At 45.8% G+C, this 27,703-nt stretch overlaps 2 long non-coding RNA genes across 6 annotated transcripts in view; one reads left to right on the forward strand and one right to left on the reverse strand.

Annotated features, from left to right (window-relative positions):
• Positions 1-849: 849 nt before the first annotated feature.
• LOC146396459 (uncharacterized) lies at positions 850-26,706 on the reverse strand. Of its 4 annotated transcripts, XR_014828395.1 has the most exons (9): positions 26,619-26,706; positions 26,191-26,383; positions 23,451-24,108; positions 21,729-21,844; positions 20,528-20,971; positions 10,132-10,278; positions 9,359-9,534; positions 1,748-2,331; positions 850-1,624 (listed from the first exon to the last, which is right to left on the reverse strand). It is a non-coding gene; the product is annotated as an uncharacterized LOC146396459 (long non-coding RNA). The 4 variants fall into 4 exon arrangements; XR_014828394.1 differs by lacking the exon at positions 26,191-26,383 and having other exon boundaries at positions 10,115-10,278; positions 23,368-24,108; XR_014828393.1 differs by lacking the exons at positions 850-1,624; positions 1,748-2,331; positions 9,359-9,534; positions 10,132-10,278; positions 26,191-26,383 and adding exons at positions 13,853-14,050; positions 17,071-17,214 and having other exon boundaries at positions 22,939-24,108.
• Positions 1,284-27,703, forward strand: part of LOC146396460 (uncharacterized) — a 50,165-nt gene continuing 23,745 nt past the window's right edge. For both annotated transcript variants that reach the window (XR_014828398.1, XR_014828400.1), the window contains exon 1: positions 1,284-1,393. This is a non-coding gene — a long non-coding RNA (uncharacterized LOC146396460). The remainder of the gene's footprint in view (positions 1,394-27,703) is intronic.

Here is a 27,703-nt window from a genome sequence, read left to right on the forward strand (position 1 = left end):
GCATTTTCTCAACAAACTTGATAGCAACATCTTAAGCGGGATGTGTTTGCCCCCGTTTCACAGCTGAATAAAATGAGGACGGGAGATGACGATTGGCATCTCAGCTAATAAGCAGGAAACAAAGACCCACGCCAGCCTCCCACTCCCAAGGCAACACAGTGGTGAGCAATTTAAGGCCTTTAAACAGAAAAAGTTCTATGTGACTCTTTCCTCGCCCTTTTTCAGTTTCTCGGCTCAGTAGAGGGGAAAGATAACAAGAGCTTCTCTGAAATGCCCCCCTCTTTTCCTGGTGGTCCCTGCTCCCCGCCAGCCGGCAGGGGAAAGCCCTCGAGACCTGCCAGCTCCCTCCCGGCTTGCAGCAGAGGTGTGAGCGATGTGTTGATTATTCATATTTTTGCCGAGCATACACTCCGCCGCGGTCGGCGCCGCCACACTTCACACGTACATTCACGTACACACTTGCACACGCGCGCTCCGCGGCCCAGCACTTCCACCACGCTCTGCGCGCTGGGGCATCGCCCCCCGCCCCCCCCCACCCACAAGGGGCCCTCTCCTCCAATAGGGGAGGGGTGACAAAAAAGCTCCCACTCCCCCTCTCCACTGTTTGCCTGGTCCTCCAAGCCCCAGAAACACATCTTTGGCTTCCAGATCCAACTTTCTCCTCCATAATACACTTATTTCCCCAGCTCCCCTCCCCTGGATGGTGGGAGGGGTACAGCTACAAACATGGCACCAACTAGCATATCACTCCATTTGGCACCAGGCGATCTACTCTTCCAACACACACATCCGGCTCACCTCCACCCACATCACATACCTCGGTGGCAAGAGAAAATCGGGAAACGGCACTTGGGTAAAAGACATGCTTTCACATTGTCATTAACGGGGTACACTGGACTTCTAACTGTGGGATCTCCTTAAACACTGCCTAAGGCCTATAAATTCCATTTCTGGCTGATGGGAACCCTTCCGCACCTCCCGGCGGGAGCCAGACGTGTTTTTCAGGGAGGGAGAATCTAGAGGGAGGAAAACACAGAACCAGCCCGGAAAACAGAGCTGGCTCACCAGACTCGGCAGCTCCGTCCCACCCTCGAAGGGGCGACAGCACTTCCACTTACTCTGGTTCCCTGAGGGAGATCAGGTAAGGGTCACTGTGCTTAAGGATGCACAGGCTGGCACGGTCCGAGAAACCCAGAAGCGTTCGGAACAGTATTTGGGGCAGTGCCGGCCACGCCCCATAGGGGGAGCTGGACCAAAGGCCGTAAAACCCTCGCAACTGCCGCACTTTCCGCAGCCCTGACCCGGGGCAAGTTGGTGCGCTCCAGTTGTTCCTACACCGCCGAGCATGGAGAAGAAGGAGCAACTCTTCCGGCTTTGGTGTCCTCAGATTCAGGTTAGAATCTCGTGTTTACTGGGGAGATCTTGGACCTGTCATGACTCCTTGGAGCCTGTTTCCTAAAAGAAGGGTGTCATTCCTTTGAACCTCAGTTTCCTTATTGGTTAAATGGAGATATTTATTCTCCCAGAGCTTCATTTGCCTTCTGGGCTAGAAGACAGCTTAGGTGAAAGTACCTGGCACACAGTTGGTGTTCAATAAATGCTTGTTTTCCTTGGCCATCTGCATCTGTAAAAGGAGCAGGATGACACTGGTTTATCGTACCTCACTAGGTCCTGTGAATGTCCTGTGAGGATAGTTTTCTCCCACCACCTCACCCCACTCCACCCCACCCCTCCCCACCAACACTACCTGTGAGCTCCTTGAGCAGGAATTCTGACTTGCTCGCCTTAGCTCCTTGGCCTGCATGGGTTAGTTCCCTTAGTGGGCGCTCAGTAATTAAAACAAAACAAAACAAAAAACATGAAATTTTCTCTAGGAACGTGCTTTGGAAGCTGTTTGGTACCTCAGGTGTCATAGGGCATGGAAGGCACCCGACAGGGCCTTTCTTGGGGAGAGGATGGGACTTCCTAGGTTTCTGAAATGGGGGCCCAGCTTTTTGGCGTCGCAGTGGACAGGTCGCACCCAGAACGCGCGCGCGGTCGGCTGTCGGGCCGCTGCAGCCCAGCAGGCGTGCTGGGATCGCGGAAACCACCAGAGAATTGCAGAAAATCGCGAGGAGTTCTGGTAAGGTCCTTCGGTTGGTTTGACAAGCGCAGTTCATTGGTGGGTCACAGGGGAGCCGGGAGACCCGCCCGGCCCTGCCCCCTCTGCGGGAGAAGCGGCTTTCCCAGCGGCGCTGCGGGGCGCGGTCTCCGCGGAACTGAACTCTCCCAGCAGCGCTCTCTGGATTCCGCGTTCAACGAAGCTGGGCAGGGAAGCCAAGAGAGGTGAGCCTGGAAGTGACAGAAGAGGAGGGTGGGAACCTGGGGCAAAAGGGGGGTTCCAAATATTGTATTCCAGGGGACTAAAGCCTCCTAAAAGCTCTTTTTTAATTGCACCTTTTAAGCAAAAGCAATGCATTTTGCTGCAGAAAAATATGTATAGAAGCAAACAAAAACAGCAAAAGCAAACAACAACAACCTACTCTCAGTAACATAAAGAAGGGTTGCTAATATTTGGATAGATATTCTTCCAACCTTTCTTGCTTATTTCTGTATGCTGATTTGTAACTTTTTGGCTCATATCTATAGCCTATTTTTCCATACCACTAAATATATTCCTTGGCATAGTATTTCATTTTCCAGAAAAGATATGCTATAAATTATTTAGCCAGTTGCTATTGCTGAATATGTAAGTTGTTTTTAATTTTTCACAATTATAAACAACACTGTGATGAACATCTTTGCAGCTGTACTATAATACTTTCCTTGAGATAAAGCCCTAGAAGTAAAATTGCAAAATCAAGGGCTATGTATTGTTTTCAAGCCTTGATACAGATTGACAAATTGTCCTCTTGAAAGGCTGTATTTACCCTTGCTCTGCTCCCACCGTCCATCTTCCTCAATCCTGGAAGTTATATTCTTGTTTTAAAAATTTGCCAATTTGATAGATTGGAAATGTCCTTTGGTATTTTTAGTTGAAATTTATTAATATATCATGAATTTCCAGTAAGGAGAAATTGTTTTTCATTCTTCTTCTTTTTTTAACCATTGTACATCTTGAGGAAGTTGCAAGTTCTTATTTTATTAGGATTACATTTTGATTTATCATGTATGTTGCAAATATTTTCCCCAATCTATGTTTGTCTTTCATTTTATTTATGGTTTTTTTTTGTTTGTTTGTTTTGTTTTTTTTGCTGTGCCCATGGCACGTGGAAGTTCCTGGGCCAGGGATCAAATCCGCACCACAGCAGTGACCTGAATCAAAGCAGTGGCAATGCTGGATTTTTAACTGTTAGGTCACCAGGGAACTCCTTTATGATAATTTTTTGATGGCATATATAGTTATATTAGTTTTTTTCTTTTTTGAATTAAAATATAGTTGATTTACAGTGCTGTGTCAATTTCTACTGTACAGCAAATTGACTGTCATACATATATGTATACATTCTTCCTTTTTTTAGATTATTTTCCAGGAGATTAGGTCCTTGTACTATGCAGTAGGACCTTATTGTCTATCCATTCTAAGAGTAATAGTTTGCATTATATATAGTTATATTTCATTTAAAATATTTTCATCTGCAAGTAGCAAAATAACCAGAAGTGGCTAAATAATTTTAAAGATGCTTGATATAAAAAGTCTGGCAGAGTTCCCCTTGTAGCTCAGCATGTTAAGAACACAAAGTAGGGAGTTCCCATTGTGGCTCAGGTTACAAACCCGCCTAGTATCCATGGGGATGCAGGTTTAATCCCTGGCCTCACTCAGTGGGTTAAGGATCCAATGTTGCCATGAGCTGTGGTGTAGGTCATAGACATGGCTCAGATCTGGCGTTTCTGTGGCTGTGGCTGGCAGCTGCAGTTCCCATTCCAGCCCTAGCCTGGGAACTTCCATATGCTACAGGTGCGGCCCTAAAAAGAACCTAAGGTAGTGTCTGTGAGGATTCAGGTTAGATCCCTGGCCTTGCTCAGTTTGTTAAGGATCTGCAAGCTGCAGGCTAAGTCACAGATGCAGCTTGGATCCAGTGATGCTATGCCTGTGGCATAGACCTGCAGCTACAGCTCTGATTTGACCCCTAGTAGGCTGGCACCTACATCTCCAATTGGACCTCTAGCCTGCGAACTTCCATATGCTGCAGGTGCAGCCCTAAAAAAAAAAAAAAAAAAAAAAAAAGGAGGAAGAAGTCTGGGAGTAGATGTCCCCAAATTAGGTATATCACTCCCTAATGCCCTGGTTCTTTTGCTCCTCATTCCTTTGCATGTTGAGTTTTCCATCTCATGCTTACTGTCTCAAGAGGTTAAGACGATTGGTGCAGCAGCAGACATCACAGCACAAATTCAAACAGAAAGCCAGAGAACAAGAATCAGAAGATTCTGTCCCTTTGTCTAACAAAGTAAAAGCATTTCCAGAAACATCCCTTTGCTGTAATCAAGTCAAATGGATATCCATGGTCAGAGAGGTAGCTGACAAAGCAAGTATCCACTTTTCCATCCACTATGTAATAGGCTCAGAGGTGGGGGCTGAAAATGGCAGTTGGATTAGGCAATCAACTGAGCCCACCACAAAAAAAAGTGTCTTTAAGTTGTATGTAGTTAAATCCATCCATCTTTTCCATTATAATATCCTCCTTTTGTGTCATTCGCAGGTAATCCTTCCTCATTCTAAAGTAATTTAAATAATGACCTATATTTTCTCATGCTTTCTTTTTCCATTAAACATTTTTCCCTCAGTAAGTAGGTTTTTTTGTTGTGGTCTTGGTTCCACTTTCAACAATAAGTATCAGTTCCCACTATGGCGCAGTGGGTTAAGAATCCAATTGCAACAGCTCAGGTCACTGTGGAGGTGTGGGTTCAATCCGTGGCCTAGATCCAGCCTAGCCACAGCTGTGGCTCAGGTCACAGCTGCAGTTCCCCTGGCTCTCAAACTTCCATATGCCTCCAATGAAGCCTTAAAACAATAAGTATAACTATCTTAGAAGACTAATTTAAATAAAAAGTTAGTTATAGATACATTTATGTATTTAATTCACTCATTATTTTATTCAAAACATATTTGCTATTTATATATCAACTATATGCCATCTGGAATTTATTTTGGTTTATGTTTTGAGATGGAAATCAAACTTCCATCATCAAACTGTAAGCTGTACCAAAGCATTTATAATGTAATATCTAAATTCTCCCCAAGTGAAATTTTACTGTATTTTTTAACAAATACAAAGATTTGTTAAAATTGGAATTGGAAATTTTAAAATTGGAAATTAGCGATTTTAAAATTGAAATTGGAAATTTATGACATATTTAGAAACTAGGAAAACTACATTCTCCTCAGGTTATTATTTTCTTTTATGTCCCAGAGTAAAACTTTATTGTATTCTTCATATAGGTCTAGCAAAACTTTTGTTTAAATGATTCCTCAGTAATTTTTTAATATAACTATTTATATATTTGTAATTCCTAACTGATTATTATTGAAATATAAGGAATTCATTTATTCTGTGGTCATCTTACTTATCTATTATTAGTCATTATAGGTTTTTTTTTTTTTTTTTTTTGGTCTTTTTGCCATTTCTTGGGCTGCTCCCGAGGCATGTGGAGGTTCCCAGGCTAGGGGTCTAATCGGAGCTGTAGCCACCAGCCTATGCCAGAGCCACAGCAACGCAGGATCTGAGCCGCATCTGCGACCTACACACCACAGCTCACGGTAACGCCGGATCGTTAACCCACTGAGCAAGGGCAGGGACCGAACCCGCAACCTCATGGTTCCTAGTCGGATTCGTTAACCACTGCACGACAGGAACTCCCCCTCATTATAGTTTTTTAGTTGATTCAGTAGACTTTCCAAATAGACATTTATATCACCTATTTAGTGATAATTTTGTCTCTTCCTTTCTTATAAATACACCTGATTTATTTTACATGTTTTATTGCATTGGCTAGGACCTCTAATACAATGGCAGATGGTAGAACTGTTGGAGAGAAACTTTATTTTATACCTGAATACTATGGATATTTTTTTTGTAATACGTAATTATGAAATTAACTATTATGTCAGATGTTATAAGTATTTCTCTTAGGTTACTAAAAATTTTGATCACAAATGTATGTTGAATTGTATCAAATACATTTTTTAGCGCTTAGTAGGATTATTACAAAACTTTTCTTTTAGTTTTCTGAGGAATTATTATTGACTAACTATGTTAATACACTAATTTAAATAAAATTCAAATATTATTTCTATAATAAACACAACAGGGTCAATTATGTATTCATTAACTACAAATTTATCAAAGACCTACCTTGCTAGAGACACCATGATAAACAATGCCAAGTCCATGTCCTTACAGAATTTATATTCCAGTTGGGAAGATGGAAATTGATCTGCAACTTTTCCCTTGTTAATTCTACCTTAGCCAGTGTGTGATGTATTTGATTGCTTGATATTCATCATTTTTTCCCACTTCCTATGCCTTCTTATCCTGGAGATTAACTTCTTTGGGGTTCTATGAGTCACCCTCAAGGCTGCCTAGAGTCTGCCTCTCCAAATCTTCCAGTGATTTGCAAGCTCCAAATTTCCTTTATTAAATCCCCTTCTGCTTATGATGTTTGGAAAGGTTTAAAGTTCTTGCACCGAGCTCTAACTAGCACATCAGGTTTTGTAAAACAAGATCTGTAAAAATAATTTTTATTCTTTCTTATGTTCGGTATTAGTTTAAATAGCCTACAATCTATGTATTTTTAGATTAACAATACTTGGAGTTCCTGTCGTGGCTCAGCGGTGGCAGGCCCAACTAGTGTCCATGAGGATGCAGGGTTGATCCCTGGCCTCAGTGGGTTAAGGATCTGGCGTTGCCTTGAGCTATGGTGTAGCTCACAGATGTGGCTTGGATCTGGTGTCCCTGTGGCTGTGGTGTAGGCAGGCAGCTGCACCTCCAATTCGACCCCTAGCCTGGGAATTTCCATGTGGAGCGGGTGCGGCCCTAAAAAGCAAAAATAAATAAACTAACTAACTAACTAAGAATACTTTCCCATAAGGCATGGAGCCTTTGAAAAGTTATATAATTTATTTGATGGTTATTGGTGTATTCAAGTTTCTATCTCTTGGTGAATGTATTGGGGTAATTTTAATTTCATGGAAAATAAAATATCATTGGTATTTTAAAATGCATAACCATGGAGCTGTACCTGGTTTTTGGCTTTAGTTTTAGTTTTCTATATCTGAAATAATTTTTTTCTCATTTCCATTTGTATATTTGGCTTTTGTGTTCTGTTTTGTTTTTATTCCTCAAGATGATTCCAACTTTGGAATACTTTTCAACAGTACACCCGAAACTTGGTATTATCTGACTTTCTAATTTTGGTCAGTCTGATGGATACGAAGTTACATCTCATTGTTGTTTCAGGGGGCATTTCTTTGATTGCTGATGGTGATGAGCCTCTCTCTGGATAACCACCTGGGTCCCCTCCAGTTGCTCATTGTCCCACTGGATTTTCAGCCTTGGTGCTTGTTGTTTGCTAATTGTTGTTCTTGCTGCTGCTTTTGTTGATGTTGATGATTTGAAAGAGTACCTCTGAGTTGTTGAGATGTTAATTCATGATCATTTTTAGCTGTTACAAATATTATCTCTGAATTTGTCATTTGTCCCTAACTTTGTCATTGTTGTCCTTCTTTGATGAGAAATGCTTCATTTTTATATAGTCAATTCCATCCATTTTGTGCTTTGGGGTCTTGTTTAGGAAGTCTTTTTGTACCTTAAGATTACCAAGAAATACCCCAACACTTTGATTAGAGTTTTAGCTTTCCTATTCATGCACTTTAATCTCTCTTTAACTTGTAATGTTGTCTAGATTTTGTTTTCGCCATGAAGGGAGCCACAGAAATGAGATGGTTCTGTTGTAACCTGCTAAGAAAGGAAATTGGGACAGAACTTTCTTTATGTTTGTTAGGTAATTTACAATTCCTTCTCAGAAATAATGAGCATTCTGGAGCAATTTGTTGATAGCCTTTATTGAGATTGTGAGCACCTTCTGGGAAATTGTGGGTCTGGAGAAGACTCTGATAATATTAACTGGCACCCCCCTTTATTGGACTACCTTCCATTTTCTATATATAAATTTTCCTTCCAAGAGAAAAGCCTTTGAAGTGATTAGCTCAGGACATTGTTCCCTCATGGCAGATTTGAAATCCAACTTTGACATGGGCTTGTAATAATTTCTTTCAGAAAAGTGGCTTTAACAAGTTTATGCAGTCTTCAACTCTTCGTTTAGACACATTTTTCAGTTGACCGTGGTGTTTCTTTCAGTAATTTTTTTGGGAAATCATATGCAGATTTTATCATTTTTACAGGAGTATCACTGTCTCCATTACAGTTCTGTTTAATATTGATCCCCAAAGATTGTTTAGAATCCTTTCACATAATGTTGATATTTAGTGTTAGTTCCCAGTAAATTCTCAACTTTCATTATGGTAATTTTTTAAAAGTGTCATTTTTCCAGCGATTCATACTAATTCATCAGATTTCTCTCTTCTCTCCTCATTCTAACCTCTCCCCCCTTCCCTCCCTCTCCATCTTCTTTCTCTTTCTCTCTCTCTCTAACTACAAATTCTCTTTAACTGTCTAAAGAATTTGCACAGCCAGTGGTTGCTCTTCTGACAAAGGGAAGTCAGTATCAGCATCCTGGGCAAGCTACTTAACATTTCTGTGCTTCACTTTTTCCATCTGTGTATAAGATGTGGTGATAATACATGTCAGCTATTTGTATTAGTTTTCAGATAATAGGAGTTGAAATAGAGTCTTGTATGGATTTAGCTCAGCTCCTCCAGGAGACTCAATGAAGAAAGAAGAGAAACACTCAGAACAATTGCGTACTTTACTTTTCTAGATTGAAGCTCCAGTGGTCTATGGAGACTAGGAAAGCAGCTATAGCCAGAGGCAGCTGTACTAAAGAGCTTCATCCTTATGCCTGGGAGTTTTGTTTTCCTATTTATCACGACAACGGATGTTAACTGGTCCAGCAATCTTTAATTTAGGGGCTCCCTTGCTCCAGTTAGGTGACACCATGTTCAGGAAACATCCACAAACAGATGACTATTACAAGTGCTGGAGCAGTCGCCTCCCCCACCCCAGTTCATGGCTCTGAGGCTCAGGTAGAGCTGGGAGTACCCCCCACCCCCACATCATCTCTGGTCTCTGCTGCTCTGAGGTAGGGCATGCTAATGGGGTGACCTCCACTGGTCCCTGGGGGAGGTTTTCATCTGAAATGCATGAAATGAATACAAAGGAAACACCTGTCTAGGCAGACCCTCCACTCCATCCAGTCTCACCTGTAATATATCGTGGAGAAATTCCTTGAAGTTTATTGTATGAGAATGGCACCTTTCTCTGGTTCCCAGCAATAATGTGTCTTTTTATTGTAATATTCTTTTGGCAATTTCAATAGGAATTTGGAGCCTGGGCTCAGAGGACTGGAATCTCTTACTCAGGTCTGTATTCCCAGCACCTAGTAAAATATAATAAGTGTAAAGAATGTGTGGATGATGAAGAAGAGGTGAATTTAGTGACGTGTGATCACATAATGTCTAGTCTAAATCAAGACTCTTTTGACAATTAAAGGGGATACTGAGCAGATGAGTCACCAGGTTAGCAGGAGTAAAATAGGACTTGTCCCAGCAAATCAAAATGCTAGGGTCTATGGTGTGATTTTCCTGCTGGGGCACTCCAGAAACTTCACCTGGCACCTTTGGACACCAGAGATGCCTTTAACTCCATAGTGTCTGTTGGATCATAGGGCTCAAGTATCATCACTGCTTGAACCTCAGCCTGGACCTGACCTCTTCCCTGCTCTGAGTACCACCAGAGTATTCCCAGGTGTAGAATACGTTGTTTCCAGAACCTGAGGCCCACCGGGCATCATGCTGCTTTCTTAGTGGTGGAGGGTACAAGATGCACTAATTTATCCTTTGTTTTGAGAGCATGTCCTGTCACTCCAGACCACTGGGACCTTAAGCACTTCACTGCTCTGACGAGGCCCCGAATCCTCACTAGGTTTATCCCCCCACCTCGGAAGTGCAGGATCTTACCAAGGTCTTCCACATACTTGCCACCTCTCATTCAATGGGTCTGATTAACGTGATGTGATGTCAATAGAGTGGACCGATGTGACGTGCAGAGAGATGTCCAGATGTCCAGAGCCCTTCTTGTATGATGATGGAGGATGAGAAAGCAGACGGAGCCCCGAATATACCTGGGCAATATCATAAATGAATATACTTGAGTGTGAACCGTTTCTGACCCTCGCTTTCTCATGAGCAGTGGAAAAGAAAGCATTTGCCAGATTCTTTGGCTTCGTATCCTGGTTGGGACCATCTTAAATGATTCTAACAGAGATATAGTACCCAGCATGTCATCTGTAATCAGACCTACTACTTATTTTAATGTGTGATTGTCTACCGTCAGTCATCCTGAAAGATGTCTGATTTTTGGAGGAGCTGGGGTGATAAATTGGAGACCATGGTCCCTTTACCCTCTAGGCCTGTAGGAATGACATCACCCTCCTCCTACCCCCAAGATTCAGTACTGATTTTGATTTGCTCCCTTGGTCGGGGGAAGGACAAATTTCAGAGACTGCTCTGGACCTCCCCCTACTGCAGTACCTCTCACCCACAGGTCAGGGATCCAATGTGGGGGTTCCTCCAACCACCCAACATGTCCTTTCTGATCATATATTCAGACACAAGGGAAACGATGCCAGATGGATGCTGGGCACAGTGGGGACAGAACTCCAGGCTCCTATTTGCCTCCTAACAGAGGAGCCATGAAGACACCTTGGGTGCCCAGGTCTCAAGGTCACCTTGGAACATGTGTGCAACAGTCCTCCAAATGGCTGAACTGTCACCTCTCCCCAGCGAACAATTACTGAAATAAATGGCCATAGGTCGCTTTAGAGAAGGACATTGGCAAAGATTACAGACTTGCCACATGGTGGTAGGGCCCAGCCTTCTGAGGACCCTTCCTCTACTTCATTCAGTGGGTTGCAGATCTGAAAACTGCTCAGGTCTGGAAGCTGGGAAAGGGATTGGGACCTTTATCTGGATGGCTGCCCTCAGATTCCTGACTCCTATTTACTCTACAGAGTGAGCCATACCCCTGTTAGCTGCTCACCTGTCTTGTCCCTCTGGCTGCCAGCAGTGCATTCAGGGATTTAGAGGCCAAGGGAGGAAAAGTCAGGACCACAAGGGGGCAGTAGCACACAATAAGCTTGCTTTTCGGGGCTTTGACCTGAGTGTTTTCATGGGGGGAAGGCTCTCTCAGCAGGAAACCTTCCAGAGCCAGCGGCCACCCTCCAGAGGGGAGGAAGGCAAGAGAACTCACAGGGGAGAGGGAACAGGAGGGGGCTTAGGTACCTGGGACATGTCACTCAGCAGCACAGCAGGGAGTCTCTGGGTCAGGGGAGCTTCAAAGGGTCACAGTGGCTCTGAGTGTTTTATAGCCCCAGGATTTGTCTTGTCTATGGCTAGCAGATGTTGGGTACAGATGTTTTGCAGGGTATGCCAAGCAAGCAGGCTCTAAGTGGCTAAAAATCTGTCGGGGCTATATTTAAGATAATTGGATGTTTAAAATTTAAAATTTTTATTTTGGAGTTTCCATGCGACTCAGCAGGTTGAGAACCTGGCTAGTATTCATGAGGATGGGGATTCAACCCCTGGCCTCACTCAGTGGGTTAAGGATCCGGCATTGCTGTGAGCTGCAGTGTAGGTCTTTAAGGATCTGTTCACCCCCATTGCTATGGAAAACTGGTCACCTAATGGCATCTCCTGCCATTTGCCCTGACCAGTGGAAGACAACCCCTTAATGTCTGAGTGATGGTGGTGCCCCTCCCACCAGCCCAACCAGCCCGTGTCCCATTGCTTTGCTGAACAGAATGCCCTCCAGGTCCTCCCAGGGAACACGGTGGGCTGGTGAGTACTCCCATATTACACGGAGTGCCCTCTTCAACGAAGCTTTTTTTTTTTTTTTGCTTTTGCTTTTTTTAGGCCTGCACTTGTGGCATACAGAAGTTTCCAGCCTAGAGGTCGAATCAGAGCTGCAACTGCCAGCCTACACCACAGTCACAGCAATGCCAGATCCGATCTGCCTCTGTAACCCATACCACAGTTCATGGCACCGCCAGATCCTTAACCCACTGATGTAGGCCAGGAATTGAAACTACATCCTCATGGATACCAGTTGGGTTTGTCACTCACTGAACCGCAATGGGAACTCCCTTCACCAAGGCTTTTAATTCCCTCTTCCACTGTCTTAGACACACTTCCCCAAACCATCCAAACCATCAGCTGGTGTGTCAGCGATATCTCCTACAACCCCAGAGTCCCAGGGTTCCTGGGTCCTTGCCGAGGTGCCTCCTTGTCCACAGACTCGCCTCTCCCTGACTCTGTGCTCTGCCTGCCTTGATCCAGTGCCCCCAGGATCCATCCTCACATAAACTCTCCCGGCTCCTGTTAGTACATGGTGCCTGGTCCTGCATCTCCTTGGAGCACAGTCCTCTCCTCTCTAAGCAGGCCCTGACCAGGTTACGTTGGAACCTGACTTTCCTTTATTGGCCTGATGGCCAGGACTGGAGGCAGGGTCAGGTCCTGAGAGGGGTGTGTGCTGCCTTCAAGGATTGAGACCTGTGCATTGGCTTAAGGCGAGGGAAAGTAGGGAGGAGTGGCCACTTCTCCAGGCCTAGGATGTTCAAGGGACTGCAAGGGATTTCAAGAGTGCAAAGGACACCATCCAGTCTCTCAGGGTTCCATTCTTCCGCATCAGAATCCTTGACATCTGGAGCTAAGGGAGTTTTATAATTTGGTCCCAGGCAGGCCCTTGGCCTATTCTGTCTTTGACCTACAGGATATGAGTTGTCTCCACATGCTGCCAGGGAGACCTCTGGATTCCCTACTAAGCCTTTAACTGCTGATTAATCTCTTTTTAAAATTAAAAAAATTTTTTTTTCTTTTTATGGCCACACCTGCAGCATATGGAAGTTCCCAGGCTAGGGGGTGATCTGGAGCTGCAGCTACCAGCCTACACCACAGCCTCAGCAATACCAGATTCGATCTGTGTCTGTGACCTACACCACAGCTCACTGCAAAACCGGATCCTTAACCCACTGAGTGAGGCCAGGGATCAAACCTGCATCCTCATGGATACTAGTCGGATTCTTAACCCGCTGAGCCACAGTGGAAACTCCCATGATGATTAACCTCCTCAACCTTTCATTTTCTTCCCTAAGGTATCCCTGCTCTCAGCAATAGTGACCCAATTCCATAAAGTTTATCAATACTACTGCCTTGACTGTTATTAGACTGAATGTGTGTCTCCCCAAATTCACATACGAAAGCCCTAAACCCTCAGAGTGATGGTATTTGAAGATGGGGCCTTTGCGAAGGGACTGGATCCAGCTGAGATCATGAGGGTGGAGCTCCCAAGATGGGATCAGTGCCCTTGTAAGAAGAGCATGTGCCATGCTGAGGACACAGTAAGAAGGCGGCCGTCTGCAAACGAGGAAGAGGGCCCTCCCCAAGAACTAAATTTGCCAGGACCTTGATCTGGCACTTCTCAGCCTCCAGAGCCGAGAAAAATAATGTCTGTTGTTTAAGCCCCCCAGTCTGTTGCATTGTGTTAGAGCAGCCTGAGCAGAACAAGACAGGGCTTCTCTCAAAGACCTGAGTTATTGCACCACCAATAACATTTTCTTCCCCCATTTTCTTATATTTCCGCTCCCAGTGACAATTTTAACAAGTGCACAAGGCTGCACGACAGGGCCTGTGCATACTCACCTGCCCTCAGGGCTGTGACCCTCACCGCCAGCCTGCCAGCAGGTGGTTGATCCCCCAAATCCCATTTCCACCGATGGCTTCCCAGGCCCACCCTCAGTGCCAGCTGTTATGGGCTGGGTTCTCAGAGAAGCAGATCATGAGACTCTAGGAAGATCTGTGAGCAAGAGTTCCACTGGGGAGGGTTCTCAAATCCACAACCTGTGAAGGAGCAAGGATCATAGAACTGGGCGGACAGAGAAACCGATCTGCCTCAAGGACCCTGAAGCTGGGAGAACCAGGACCTCAGACAGCTCTGCAGGGGCAGTCTGCACAAATGCCCTGTCCCCTCTGCTGTCCCCACAGGAGTTCACGTTCTATGAAGGTGAGACCACGGGGAGCCCTTCATCTGGGAGAATGGGAACACAGCCCACACCGCCTCAGCCACGTCTTTTCACCCTCTCCCAGTTTTCTGCCAGATAAAATGCAGAACCCCATTCAAGGAGCAGAACGAACCCCTTCTTAGGTTTTTCTTTCTTTTTTTCGCTTCACCCATAGCATATGGAAGTTCCTCGTGCCAAGGACTGAACCTGAACCACAGCAGTGGCAATGCCAGACCCTTAACTGCCAGGGAACTCCTTTAGATTTCTGTCTGTTAAATGACTAAGAACAATGGCTGCTGGTACAAAGCCCAGAGAACTGAGAACAAACTTAAATTGTATTTGTGTTGCACCTTCTAACATTTCCAGAGCACATTTTTTTTTCTCATCTACTATCCCATATTTGACTGTACAACATCCCTGTAATAATCCTACCAGAAAGGAGGATTATTCCCTTTTAGAAAACGAAAAACCAGGAGTTCCCTTCGTGGCGCAGTGGTTAACGAATCCGACTAGGAACCATGAGGTTGCGGGTTCAATCCCTGGCCTTGCTCAGTGGGTTAAGAATCCAGTGTTGCCGTGAGCTGTGGTGTCGTTTGCAGACGCGGCTCAGATCCCTTGATGCTGTGGCTCTGGCGTAGACTGGTGGCTATGGCTCCAATTAGACCCCTAGCCTGGGAATCTCCTTATGCCCCAGGAGCGGCCCTAGAAAAGGCAAAAAGCCAAAAAGCCAAAAGAAAAAAAAAAAAAAGGAAAAAGAAAATGAAAAACTGGGTCATAATGAGTATGTCAGAGCCAAACAACTAGTAGAACTAGGCTTTAATGTTGGACTTTTTAGCTTGGTAATGCTATAGACCAACAATGGCTCAGACGTGGTTTATGGAGAAGCAGTGGCTGCTGGGATTTATGTTAAAATGTCTGTCATTTCCTAATAGATGTCAGATAGGAAGGTAAGAGAACATTTGGGGATTTTCCTAAACATATGATTCACTAGCGGTATATTTGGTGTTTAAAAGATAGGCCCAGGTCAGTTTGTATTTCTAAACATGTATAAGCCTTTAAAAGCCTTATGTGTAAGATCTCTGTCTGTAACAAGTATTGCTAACACAGTGATGTTAGTTGTGTGGTGAACTGCACTGCATTTTGTCCTTGCCATTGCTCTCTGTAAATAAAAGGGAATTGTGGTCACTGGGAGTTCACAGTGTATACAAATCTATTTTGAACCTTTTCCAAAGATAATGAAGAAAGCCTGCATTTCCCCAAATTGCCCTGAATAATAACCAACTTGGCCGACTTGGCTGAATAATATCCAACAGCCAAAAGAAATACTCTTTCGGTCCAAAATGGACCAGAGAGAAGATTCCCCTTGTGGCAACCACACAAATAATCCCTGGCCCACAATTTGACATCCTAGATGAAGCTGGGAAGTGGCACGGAGGTAGCTGAACCACGACTGGAACACTACACAGTACTACTTCTGTCGTTTTCACCAACATATCCTTGTCACCACAGTTATGACTCCAGCTGACTCCTGAAATTCACCAGCCAGCGGCACTGCATTCATTTGCCTGTGGTTTGGGAAACAGGTGCCCAATTTGGGATGCAGGTAAGGGGTCCCTATGGTAATAGTTGCAAGCTGCTGCCACTCAGGGCTTGTTTAACTTGTACGAAAGAATCAGAAGATCCTTGGGAGTGATTTCAAGAAAAAGCCTGGAGTTCCTGTCGTGGGGCAGAGGAAACAAATCTGATTAGGAACCATGAGGTTGCGGGTTCAATCCCTGGCCTCGATCAGTGGGTTAAGGATCTGGCATTACCATGAGCTGTGGTGTAGGTCACAGACATGGCTCGGTTCTGGCGTTGCTGTGGCCATGGTGTAGGCTGGTAGCTGTAGCTCTGATTCGACCCCTAGCCTTGGGAATTTCCATATGCCTCTGGTGTGGCCCTAAAAAGAAGGAAAAAAAAACCTCAGGCGTCAGAAATGTGGGTGAGAATGCAGTCAAACGTTCCAAATTTCCAGATATAAGATATACAAGTACTAGGGATATAATGTATAACAAGATCAATATAATTAAACTGTGTGGTTTTATACAGCTGTATACTATATAGTGCTGTATATTCTACAAGAAAATTGTTGAGACTAATTCCTAAGAGTTCTCATCATAAGAAAAAAAAATTTCTATTTCTTTAATTTTGTACCTATATGAAGTGACATGTGCACTAAACTTATGGCTTCATGATTATGTTAAATCAAATCACTAGATCTTAAACTTGTTTAGTGCCAAATATCAATCATATCCCAAAAGTGGAAGAAAAAAGTCATACAAAAATCATAATCAAAAAAATAATGAATTAAAGTTTGACGATTACATTTGATAATGATAAAGATGGAGAGGGCAGAATATCACACTCGTGAAGCCACATGAATTGAACCCTTGTTGCACCAGTTTTCCATTCCTTCATTATTTCTTGCAACAGCCCAGCTCTTCCTGCCATCTGCAAATGCCCAAGGGTCTGGGCAAGAGGCTGCAGGAAAGTCAAGGCAAATCCATCAAGGACCACATCCCACTAGAAACAGTAGCTTCCCATATCAAAGAGAGCAGAGCTCAGCATTTTTAAAAAATATTTTTCACCTGTTATGAATTAAGACTCTATTTTAAAAACTTAAATCCTCCTTATCTGACCCACAAATGGGACAGGAAGCAGAAGAAAGAGGGTGAACATTTGTATCAAAGCACAGCGGGCAGTTAAGCAGTAAGGTCCAATATGGTAGCCATCCGCCACATGTGGAGGTGTTTCGGCAAGACTGAGAAACTAGGTTTTCCATTATGTTTCATTTTAATTAATTTGAGTTTAAATACCCACCTGTGGTGGGACAGCACTGACTTAGAGGAAGAGAAATAACAGAACCAGCAAAATTGTTCCTGTTCCTCAGCAATCTTGGATGTTGAGTTTCCCAACTGAGTCCCATAACATTGCACATTGGGTAGGATGCGCAGGTGATATTATCTGCATTTTAAGCAGACATAAAAAAGATTAACGGACTCACTTAGAGCCATTAGATCATTTATAATAGAAGCATGCCTCCAACTCACAATTTCTGACAACTAGCTCAGAGATTTATCCTTGGTATCTGTATAATAACGATGACAATAATCCATTAACGACATAACTAATATTATGGACTGCTCGCTACATGCCAGGAAGCTCTTAGCATGTGATGCTCAGTGCTTCCCAACGATTACACATTGTGGCACTCAAAGAAAATGATAGTGCAGATATGGTACTCGGGGGGCGGAGGCAGGGGGTACACGGGGATAAACTACACCCCTCCAGCGTGCCATCTGAAACAATCCATTACACTCAATTTACATTTTATAATTAAGGTAAACATAAAATGCGAAGTAAAAGGCTAGACATTAAATGTTGTTTTTGCATAAAACTTCTAAATGTTTCCTGAAAAGGGGGAGCCTGCTTCCTTGACCATATCTTGTTAATATTTATGCTTGAAATGGCTATGCCCAATTCCTGGTCAAAACTTGCGAAAGGTGAGCTCAAAAATTCTTGTGAGAAATTTTTGCTCACACAAATACACACGGATTGGAGTTCCCATTGTGGCTCAGTGGTTAACGAATCCGACTAGGAACCATGAGGTTGCGGGTTCGATCCCTGGCCTTGCTCAGTGGGTTAAGGATCCGGCATTGCCATAAGCTGTGGTGTAGAGGTCACAGATGCAGCTCAGATCCCGCGCTGCTGTGGCTGTGGTGTAGGCCGGCAGCTACAGCTCTGATTAGACCCCCAGCCTGGGAACCTCCATATGCCATGGGTGCGGCCCTGGAAAAGACAAAACAACAACAACAACAAAAAACAAATACACCACTGAAAAGTTCAACCCTTTTTACTGCCATTGAAAAATGTACAATTCCCCAGCTGAAATTATATTTAAAGAATCTAGAGTGTCTTTCCTCAACAGACATCACGTTGACATTTCTTATAATAATGGCAGTACTTTGAACCCAATCAAACTTTTCCCATAGCAAATATTTCAAAATCATGTTGAAATTCGAATTTGTAGGAGGTACGTCCATTGTGAGAGCCATTGCTCTGCTTAGACGGCATTGAAAAGAGCCTTATCAGCCACAGAGAAACAGAGGCATCTAATTTTGGTATAGACAGCGATTTTGACCCTCACCTGAAGCTAGTCACACCGGGAGCACCTGTGGATCCTGCCAGGCCACCTCCCCACCAGCACCGTGGAATACCATCATGGCCCTTGCTGGTGGTGGGAGAAGGAACATTTGGTGGCTGGCTGCTGCCATCGATTTTGATCTCAAGGTTTCACCCCACGTGACCACCCTCAGCACATTGCAATGGAGCAGGTGCCGATGTTGCTTATGCCCCATGTCACTCATCATGCTCAATACCTACAGGCAAGACCAGCTTCGAGGCCATGCAGCCAAGGCAATGGCCCAGGGCCACATGCTCAGAAGGAACCCACACTCAGTTTAATACTCTGCTCTCACCGTCTTGAAATTCCCAGGCATTTTTTAACAGGAGACTTGATTTTCTTGTCACATGGGGGCCCGCCATTATATTGCCAGCCTTCTGACACTGCTCATGACTTAACCCTGGTGGCTGGGGCCTCAGGAGAGACCCTCTGCTCCCTTGGAGACTTCAGTCTCTCACAGCACACTGTGCACTGGACAGAGCACATACTGAAGCTTGGAAATATCTCATTTAATTTTAATTTTTTTTTTTTTTTTTTTTGCCTTTCCTAGGGCCGCTCCCGCGGCATATGGAGGTTCCCAGGCTAGGGGCCGAATCGGAGCTGTAGCCACCGGCCTACACCAGAGCCATGGCAATGCCAGATCTGAGCCATGTCTGCAACCTACACCACAGCTCACGGCAACGCCCGATCCTTGACCCACTGAGCAAGGCCAGGGATCGAACCCGCAACCTCATGGTTCCTAGTCGGATTCGTCAACCACTGAGCCACCTTGGGAATTCCTCATTTAATTTTTATAGCAATCCTATGGGGCCCTTACTACTAGCATCCCCATTTTAGAGATGAGAAAATTAAGACGTACGATAGCCAAGTAACCTTTCAAAGGTCAAACAGCTCTAGGGAGCTGCTAGATGCACACACAACTGTCTGGCTCAGAGACGGAATTCCTAAGTCTGCCAACTTTTAGTTCTGGGTTTCATCCACTGAATCTCAATTATTAACACTCGAAAAAGCAGGCAGGAAAACAGCATAAGAAAAGATTCAGGAGTTTCCTCTGTGGCTCAGTGGAAACAAATCTGACTGGTATCCATGAGGACACAGGTTTGATCCCTGGCCTCACTCAGTGGCTTAAGGATCCAGCGTTGCTGCGAGCTGTGATGCATTGCTGTGAGCTGTGGTGTAGGTTGCAGACATGACTTACTTAGATCTGGTGTTGCTGTGGCTGTGGTGTAGGCCAGCGGCTATAGCTCCGATTCGACTCTTAGCCTGGGAACCTTTATATGCTGCAGGTGGGGCCCTTAAAAAAAAAGAGAGAAAGAAAAGGATTCAGAGGGCCAGTCTGATAAATATGTACTTTCAAAACCACCTTAACAAGATGAAATGCAAAAGACTTTTCCTAATTGTCCTAAAAATACAAGCTAAAACTGGGTCTGACAACATTCATGACATCTCTAAGATTTTAAACATAAAAAACTGAATGACTTGGACAATTTTGGGCTGATGAGCATGGAAAGGCTGGTCCAGTAACCTGCCAGAGATATGACCACAGGCCCTGACCCACACATGGCAGCCCCCCTTCATGTCCAGCCTGGCATGCACACGCTATCACCCACTGCTGGCCCTCAGCACTGGTGACACAGATGCTGGACATGTGTGTGGTGGCTTGTTTGACTTGGACACAGCCTTGTGGCACAAGGCATGTGGATGAACACATGCCCTCCAGCCATCCCTGCAGTCACATGCACACGTGCCCATGTACCCCTGTATCTATGTGCATACACACACATGCATACCTGTACACACACACACTCACCCACGCATAGACATGTGCATGTGCACACATACACAGGCCCACACAAGCCCACACATGTACACTTACATATATATTCATATGCATTGTGTACACATGTGCTGCAAGTTGTGCGTACATGCCTACACACATCCATGTACATGCACACGCAATACGACACACGCATCTGCACATATACATGTCATGTACACGCAGACACATGTACACGATAACATGCACACACCTGTACACAAAGACACGTGTACACATGACACACGTATTTATACACGTGCACAGTTTATACACACAGTTTTGGGGCAGGCCGGCCCCCAGGTAGCTGCGGTTTGCTCAGTCTCAACAGTGCAGAACACAGCACTTTCTTTGACCATTGTTCTCCGTACAAAAATAAACTGCCGGCCAAGTTTAGACTTGCTTCTGTGATTCGCATGCAACTTCCATCTGAGTGCTGTTGGAAAGACTCTTGAACTTGACAAAGTCTAACAAGCTGATGTCACTTCTGTGAGTTGCTGCAGATGTCCTGACCGGGTCAACAGTGAGGGCAAGATGTCAGAGTCCAGCGTGGCCTTGCCTCTCCACACAGGGTACCTGGGAGGGTCTCATGCAGCTGGCCTCTGGAGGACTCTCTTCTGTGCTACATCAATCATGGAGCAGCCTCCCCTCTGCCAGCAACCCTTGCCTTTCCTGGGTACATCCATAGCTTCCAGGCCCTCTCCTTCCTGGACCTCCAAGCCCTAGAGGAACAAAGTTTTCTTTTTTTTCTTTTTAGGGCCACACCTGCGGCATATGGAAGTTCCCAGGCTAGGGGTCAAATCGGAGCTACAGCTGCTGGTCTATGCCACAGCCACAGCAACACAAGATCTGAGCCGTGTCTGCGGCCTACACTGCAGCTCACAGCAATATGGGATCCTTAACCCACTGAGGGAGACCAGGGATCAAACCCGCATTCTCATGAATATTAGTTGCATTCGTTACTACCAAGCCATAACAGGAACTCCCGGAGGAACAAAAACTTTTATGACAAGTTTATTTATTTATTTTTGGTTGCGCCCTCTGCATGAAAAAGTTCCTGAGCCATGGATCAAACCCGAGTCATAGCCGTGACAACACCGGATCCTTAACCTGCTGAGCCACAAGGTAATATCTTACGACGAGTTTTATTATCAACACCTCCTGTGCCAATCTCTGGGATAAGTCCATGCTATTCGCCCCATTTTATAGAGAGGGAAACAGGCCAGAGAGACAGGATGCTTCACTCAAGGTCACACAGCACCTGTAGGGCAGAGCCTGGACCATCAACCTCAGGCTGTCTATAGGGGCAAGACACAGGGATTTGTGATGCAGGATTCTAGGGAGTTCATGCTGAAGGTCAGGGAACTCAGACCTCAGGAGGCCAGAGATGGACAAGGGGGCAGCCTGGAAAACCTTCATTAATGTGTGACACCGCCCCGCCTTGCCCCACTCCCCATCCACCCCACCGCCAGTGCCCACCTTCTCTTTATTCCGCTAGTGGGGTAAAATATCCCAGTTGCCCAGAGGTAGCGAAGTTATGGCTTCTAGAGAACGATGATAGCTTAGAGGACCTTCTGGCCTCATCAGCTAGATGCCTAAGGCAGAGCAGAAAGAAGCTGGATTATAGTCTGTCTTGGTTTTTCTCCTCTATCTGATGCTGAAATGCGTCTTGCAAGCCAAAGCACCGGCCCACCCCCCGAGGGGCGGGGGCCGCTGCAGTGCCCGCTCTCCATGTCTCCTTCAGTCCCCCAGCATCTAGCACGTGGCTGGGCATAAATAAGAGCCTGAAACCCACTTGTAAAAAGGAAATGAAAGAAGCCAAGGCGGAGATGACAGACGTGCAAACTGGGAAAACACAAAAACCAAAGGCCACAACCTCAGCGCAGAAAGCAGGTCCCCTCAGCCAAAGCACGTGCTTATGCCTGGCTCTCCCGGGGAGCTCTATAACTGGCAGGGCAGCCCGCGTGTGCTGGTGATGGGGCCGTCCTGGGAAGGGGCCCAGACCCTTGGGGTGTACCGCTGAGCTTGTGAATTGCAGCTGCCAGAGGCATGCGCGCTGCCCCCATCCAGCTTGGCCCTGCCAGCGCTGGAGGTTCCCAAGAATACACAGACCCCAGAAGCCCCGGCTTCTCAGTGTGGATGGGAAAGTCGTCTGCAGGGAGCCTTTGTTCTTCCAACATGAAACCCAGCCTTCCTCGTCCTCCCTGGCTTTCTTCCCAAAGATCCCCCCCTTCAGCAAATCTTTACCCATTCTTTTTTCTTTTGTCTTTTTAGGGCCACACCCACAGCATGTGGAAGTTCCCAGGCTAGGGGTGGAATCCGACCTGTAGCCACAGGCCTATGCCACTGCTACAGCAATGTCAGATCCCAGCAGCTTCTGCAACCTACACCACAGCTCACGGCAATGGATCCTTAACCTACTGAGGCCAGGGATGGAACCTGCGTCCTCATGTATACTAGTCTGATTCGTTTCCACTGAGCCACAACGGGAACTCCGCATTCCTTTTTTTTTTTTTTTTTAAATTGAAGTTTGGTTCATTTATAATGTTGTGTTGGCTTCAGATATACAGCAAAATGATTGTTATACATATATATTTTTCAGATTCAAGTTATTACAAAATACTGAGTAGAGTTCCCTGTGCTGTAAAGTAGGTCCTTGGTTATCTATTTTATATACAGTAGTGTGTACCTGTTAATCCCAAACTCCTAATTTACTCTCCACACCCTTTCCACTTTCGTAACCATAAATTTGTTCTCTATGTCTGTAGTTCTATTTTTTTGTACATAGGTTCATTTGTATCATTTTTAGAGTCCACATATAAGCAGTATCATATAATATTTGTCTTTGTCTGACTTAATTCACTTAGTATGAAAATCTCTAGATCCATCCATGCTGCAGCAAATGGCTGAGTAATATGCCATTGCAGATATCTACCACATCTTCTTTACCCATTCATCTGTCAAGAGACATTTAGGTTGCTTCCATGTCTTGGCTATTGTAAATAGTGTAAATATGGGGGGGGTATCTTTTTGAATTACAGTTTTCTCCAAATATATGCCCAGGAGTGGAATTTATCTCCAAAACAATTTCATAAAGCACTTCCCCTAAAGAACTTACTATGGCTCCCTAGCACTAGGCCCACAGTTTCAGGTTAAGCTCCTTTGTCTGGTTTATAAAAACCTCCATAACATAATTACAACCTGTCTGGCCCATCTCATGCCCTCCTGCTGAAGTTCTCTGCAGTCAGAACAGCCTCCTGCTTGGTGGTGAAGCACATTGATTTTCTCATCAGACTTCTTGGCTTTGAATCCAGCCTGGCCACCTTCTGGGAATGTGAACTTGGATGCTTGAAATCTCTCAGCCTCAGTTTCCTCGTGTGCACAGTGGAGATGATGGTAGTCCATGGACAGCGTCTTGATTGACCTCTCACCATCACCATCCTAGAGACAAGTCTGATTCAGCAGGTCTCAAGCAGAGTTGCAGGATCCACAGCAGCAGCACCTGGGAACCTGTGAGAAATGCCATCCCAGACCCGTGTCATCAGACACTCTGGGTGGAATCCCGCATTCTATTTTAACAAGTGGTCCAGGGGATGCTGAGGTAGCGTGTGTGAGGACCACTACTCTAAGCTAATGCTGGTTCTATCCCCACTGCCAGTGACTATTTAAGAAGAGCCAACACTACTGCCAACGAAACTCAAGGAAAAAGTTGCTGTGGCTTCTAGCAAAGATGATTCTTGGCTCTTAGGAGAAGCCGTGGATCACCGCCTTCCTCGTCCCCAAGAGCATAGAGGAAGTAAGATGCGGTCAGGAGGGAGGATGGAGCTGACGCATGTCACGGGTAGTCCTGGGAGAATGACTGAGAAATGAGAAATGGAGTCAGAGTGGTGATGCAACCCTGCCCACAACCCGCCCCACGTCCAGATATCCAGTTCTGAGAGCCAGGAAAATGCCTGCGTTTTCAGCTGATTTGAGTCAGCTCTCTGTGACTTGCAGCCAAAAGAATCCTAATGATTTACCTCCTAGGATAGCTATGAGGTGTGATTACACACAATGTCTGCTGCTCTGGAAACACTCGGGACAGGTCTATTGTCTTTACCGTTAGTGTTGTTATCACTAGGATGATTTAAGTACATTCCACGTGCAATGAAGCAAACTGTATTTTTTTTTTTTCCTTCTTGGGGCTGCACCCACAGCATTTGGAGGTTCTCAGGCTAGAGAACAAACTGGAGCTACAACTGCTGACCTACACCATAGCCGATGGCAATGCCAGATCTGAGCTGTGTCTGTGACCTACACTATAGCTCAAGGCAACGCCAGATCTGCAACCTACACCACAGCTCACGGCAATGCTGGATCCTTAACCCACTGAGTGAGGCCAGGGATCAAACCTGCATCCTCATGGATGTTAGTCAGGTTCTTAACCCACTGAGCCATAATGGGAACTCCAGAAGCAACAAATATCTTGAGCAATCCTATTTTTCCGGCCGTGACCACATACTGCCACCTTTGTCTTTCAAGGCCCATCTCAAATGGAACCTCTTCTGAAACCCTTGAGAATCAGACGCCTCTCCAATCACTCCCTGATTCCTGGCATTTCCGTGTCCCTGACTTGGTCTTCCCTGGTTTGGTATGTGACTGTGATAAACTTCCGTCAACAGGGGCTGTTTATTCGGTTGGACAACTGGATACCACACAGCCTTCCCTGCCACGGGGTGCAGGCCTGTGTGTCCAACCTTTGCTCTCTCTTCCCAACTAGAGTGTATGCTCCTTGCAAGCAGAGCCCAAGTGTTGTGTTTATGAGGCTTGACATGACGCCAAGTGCCTGGGGGAGGGGAACTGATATTCCTGGAGCACCGAGACACCATGCCAATGCTTTACCTATGTTAGCACAACAAACTCTTACAACAGATCTATGAGATAGTTATAACTATTTCTCATGCCCACCCACCTAGAGTAAAAATCAACACCAAAGCAATCTTGCAAGACTATATTCTCTGAGTTTAACCTTACTGGGAATTCCAGACCATTTGAGACCCAAGTGGTTCTTCAATCCCCCCAAAAGCGTGGCTCACCTGTGCTTACAGATCATCCTCTTGGCTCACCCCTGCATCTGACATCATCCCCCAGCCCATGTCCTCCTCCTCCTTCATGCCCACCATCACCCTGTCTCTGCCATGGCCAAGGTCCCAGCGTCAGACGTGTCGGGCCCCTGGGCCCCTTTGTCATGTCAGAGCCTGGGATGGAGAGGACCGTCTGGCAATGCCGCTGAAACTCCAGATACCCAGGCTGCAGGCTGCACTGTCTCACCTCCTCACCTTCGTGAACCCACTGGCTTCCTTCTAGCTCATCACTCATCCCATGGACTCACTTGCATCTTCCTTTTTGATGACTCTCAACCCAAGGAAGCCCACGCCAACTCACCTCACCTCCTGATTCCCTGCTTCCGAGAACGGCTGAAGAAAAACCATAACCCTGTGCCTGTCTTTGTTGCCACTGACAGTGCTAAATCATTTCCTGGCGCTTTTTAAAAGCTTCCGCTTTTGGAATTCCCAACGTGGTGCAGTGGTTAAGGAATCCGACTAGGAACCATGAGGTTGTAGGTTCGATCCCTGGCCTAGCTCAGTGGGTTAAAGATCCAGCGTTGCTGTGAGCTGTGGTGTAAGGTTGCAGACGTGGCTTGGATCCTGCGTTGCTGTGGCTGTGGCGTAGGCAGGTGGCTACAGCTCCGATTAGACCCCTAGCCTGGGAACTTCCATATGCTGCGGCAGAGGCCCTAGAAAAAGACAAAAAAAAAAAAAAAAAAAACTTCCACTGTTGTCCACCTCCAAAGACGCCCAGCTCCTCTCTGCTCCCCGCTTTTAGGAACAATATCATCTCCTCTTTCATCGAGATCAGGAAGCCCTTCCTGCCTCAACCTTCAACCACTCCGAACACTCACCTCTCTCTTGTCCACTGTTGCAGACTCTGCAGAAACGTGGTATTGTCCTCTCCGCCCAGGCCAACCTCTCTGCCAGGCGCTGCTCGCTCCCCGGGATCACCGGCCCTCAACTCTTTGCTTTTCCTCTTTAACATCTCTTCTCCAGGCTCCACCCCCTTCCCCGTGTCTACACACGACTCTGTTAATTCTCTTCCTAAAATGAAACCCCAAACCCTTTCATATCACCGGCTCCTTCCACAAGCGTCTGCTCTTCCCCACCCAACTTCCAAAACCTCAGTCACCTCTGCCACCCCTGGGCTTACTCGCCTCAATCTGGCCTCTCCCCACTACTGCTCTGAAACCGCCCTCTCAAAGGTGAGTCATGACCCTCTGCCGCACAACCTGCCCCTGGTGTCCCTGGTGGCACAGAACAACATCTCCTCTCTTACCGGAGCTTCGTCCTCTGCCTTCAGCACCCAGAGGTGTCCACTGACTCTCTCTCTTCGCCCTTCACAAACTTCGCTTCCCGCGGAAATCACCCTCCGCGACCATCTCCCTCCGCGACCATCTCCCTCCGCGACCATCTCCCTCCGCGACCATCTCCCTCCGCGACCATCTCCTTCCGCGACCATCTCCCTCCGCGACCATCTCCTTCCGCGGCCAGCTCCCTCCACGGGCATCTCCTGTGTCCGTCCTCCGCCTTCTTCCCCGCTCCTTCCAAACTTTCCTCCTGAGTGAACTCGTTCACACCAGTATCGTATCACTGCTCCTTAACAAGGATGATACCCCATCTGTATCTCTTGCCTAATCTCCCCCCGACCTTCGACTCCCACCAAATGCCCCAAACCTACGGACTAGCTCCTTCTGGAAGTAATCCCTCTCTCTCTCTCTCTTTTTTTTTTCCTTTTCCTAAAGTTGAGTTAAATCTGTGTCACCCCTTTGGTCAGTGACCTTCAGCTCTATTTATCCACTGAATAGAGTGGGATCGTAGAGTCATGGAATCTTAGAAAGGAGACTACTTGTTATAGTCATTGTCTAGTACAAACTGTGATCCAATGTAGCAATACCTGTCACAGTATTCTTGGAGAGACTCATCTGGTCTTTGCTTAACCGTTTGCTGTGAAGGTGCCTTGTCCATTTTGAAATAGTTATTAATTGACTAGGGGATTCATCTATCCATTGGTCCTTATAAAGTCCGTTCCTTTGGCATAATATGCTCTGGTTTTCCTCTTTCGCTCACATCTTTCCTAGACTTTAGCCCGACTGGATTCTTGCTGTTACCCTATCTTGTCCCTTCTTCCTGATTCCATACTCTTGTTTAGACTGATTCTTATCTGAAGGGTCTCGGCTCTCCGCTCAGACTTTCCATCCTGCAAGATCGTGCAAATGCCAGCTCTGCCAGCAACTTTTCCTGATTTCGACACATGCCCCTCTGCTGCCTTGAAATCCTAAGAACCTTTGTTTCTATGTAGCCACTTATCTCTCATTATATTCATTCATTCCGCAACATTTTCCGAACTCACGCGCTGGCCCA

This window comes from Sus scrofa, chromosome 14 (assembly GCF_054392235.1).
Source record: "Sus scrofa isolate SSC_HxYL_T2T_F1_AM1 chromosome 14, Sscrofa_HxYL_maternal_Yorkshire_Landrace_v2.0, whole genome shotgun sequence".
In the NCBI taxonomy this organism is placed as follows: Eukaryota; Metazoa; Chordata; class Mammalia; order Artiodactyla; family Suidae; genus Sus; species Sus scrofa.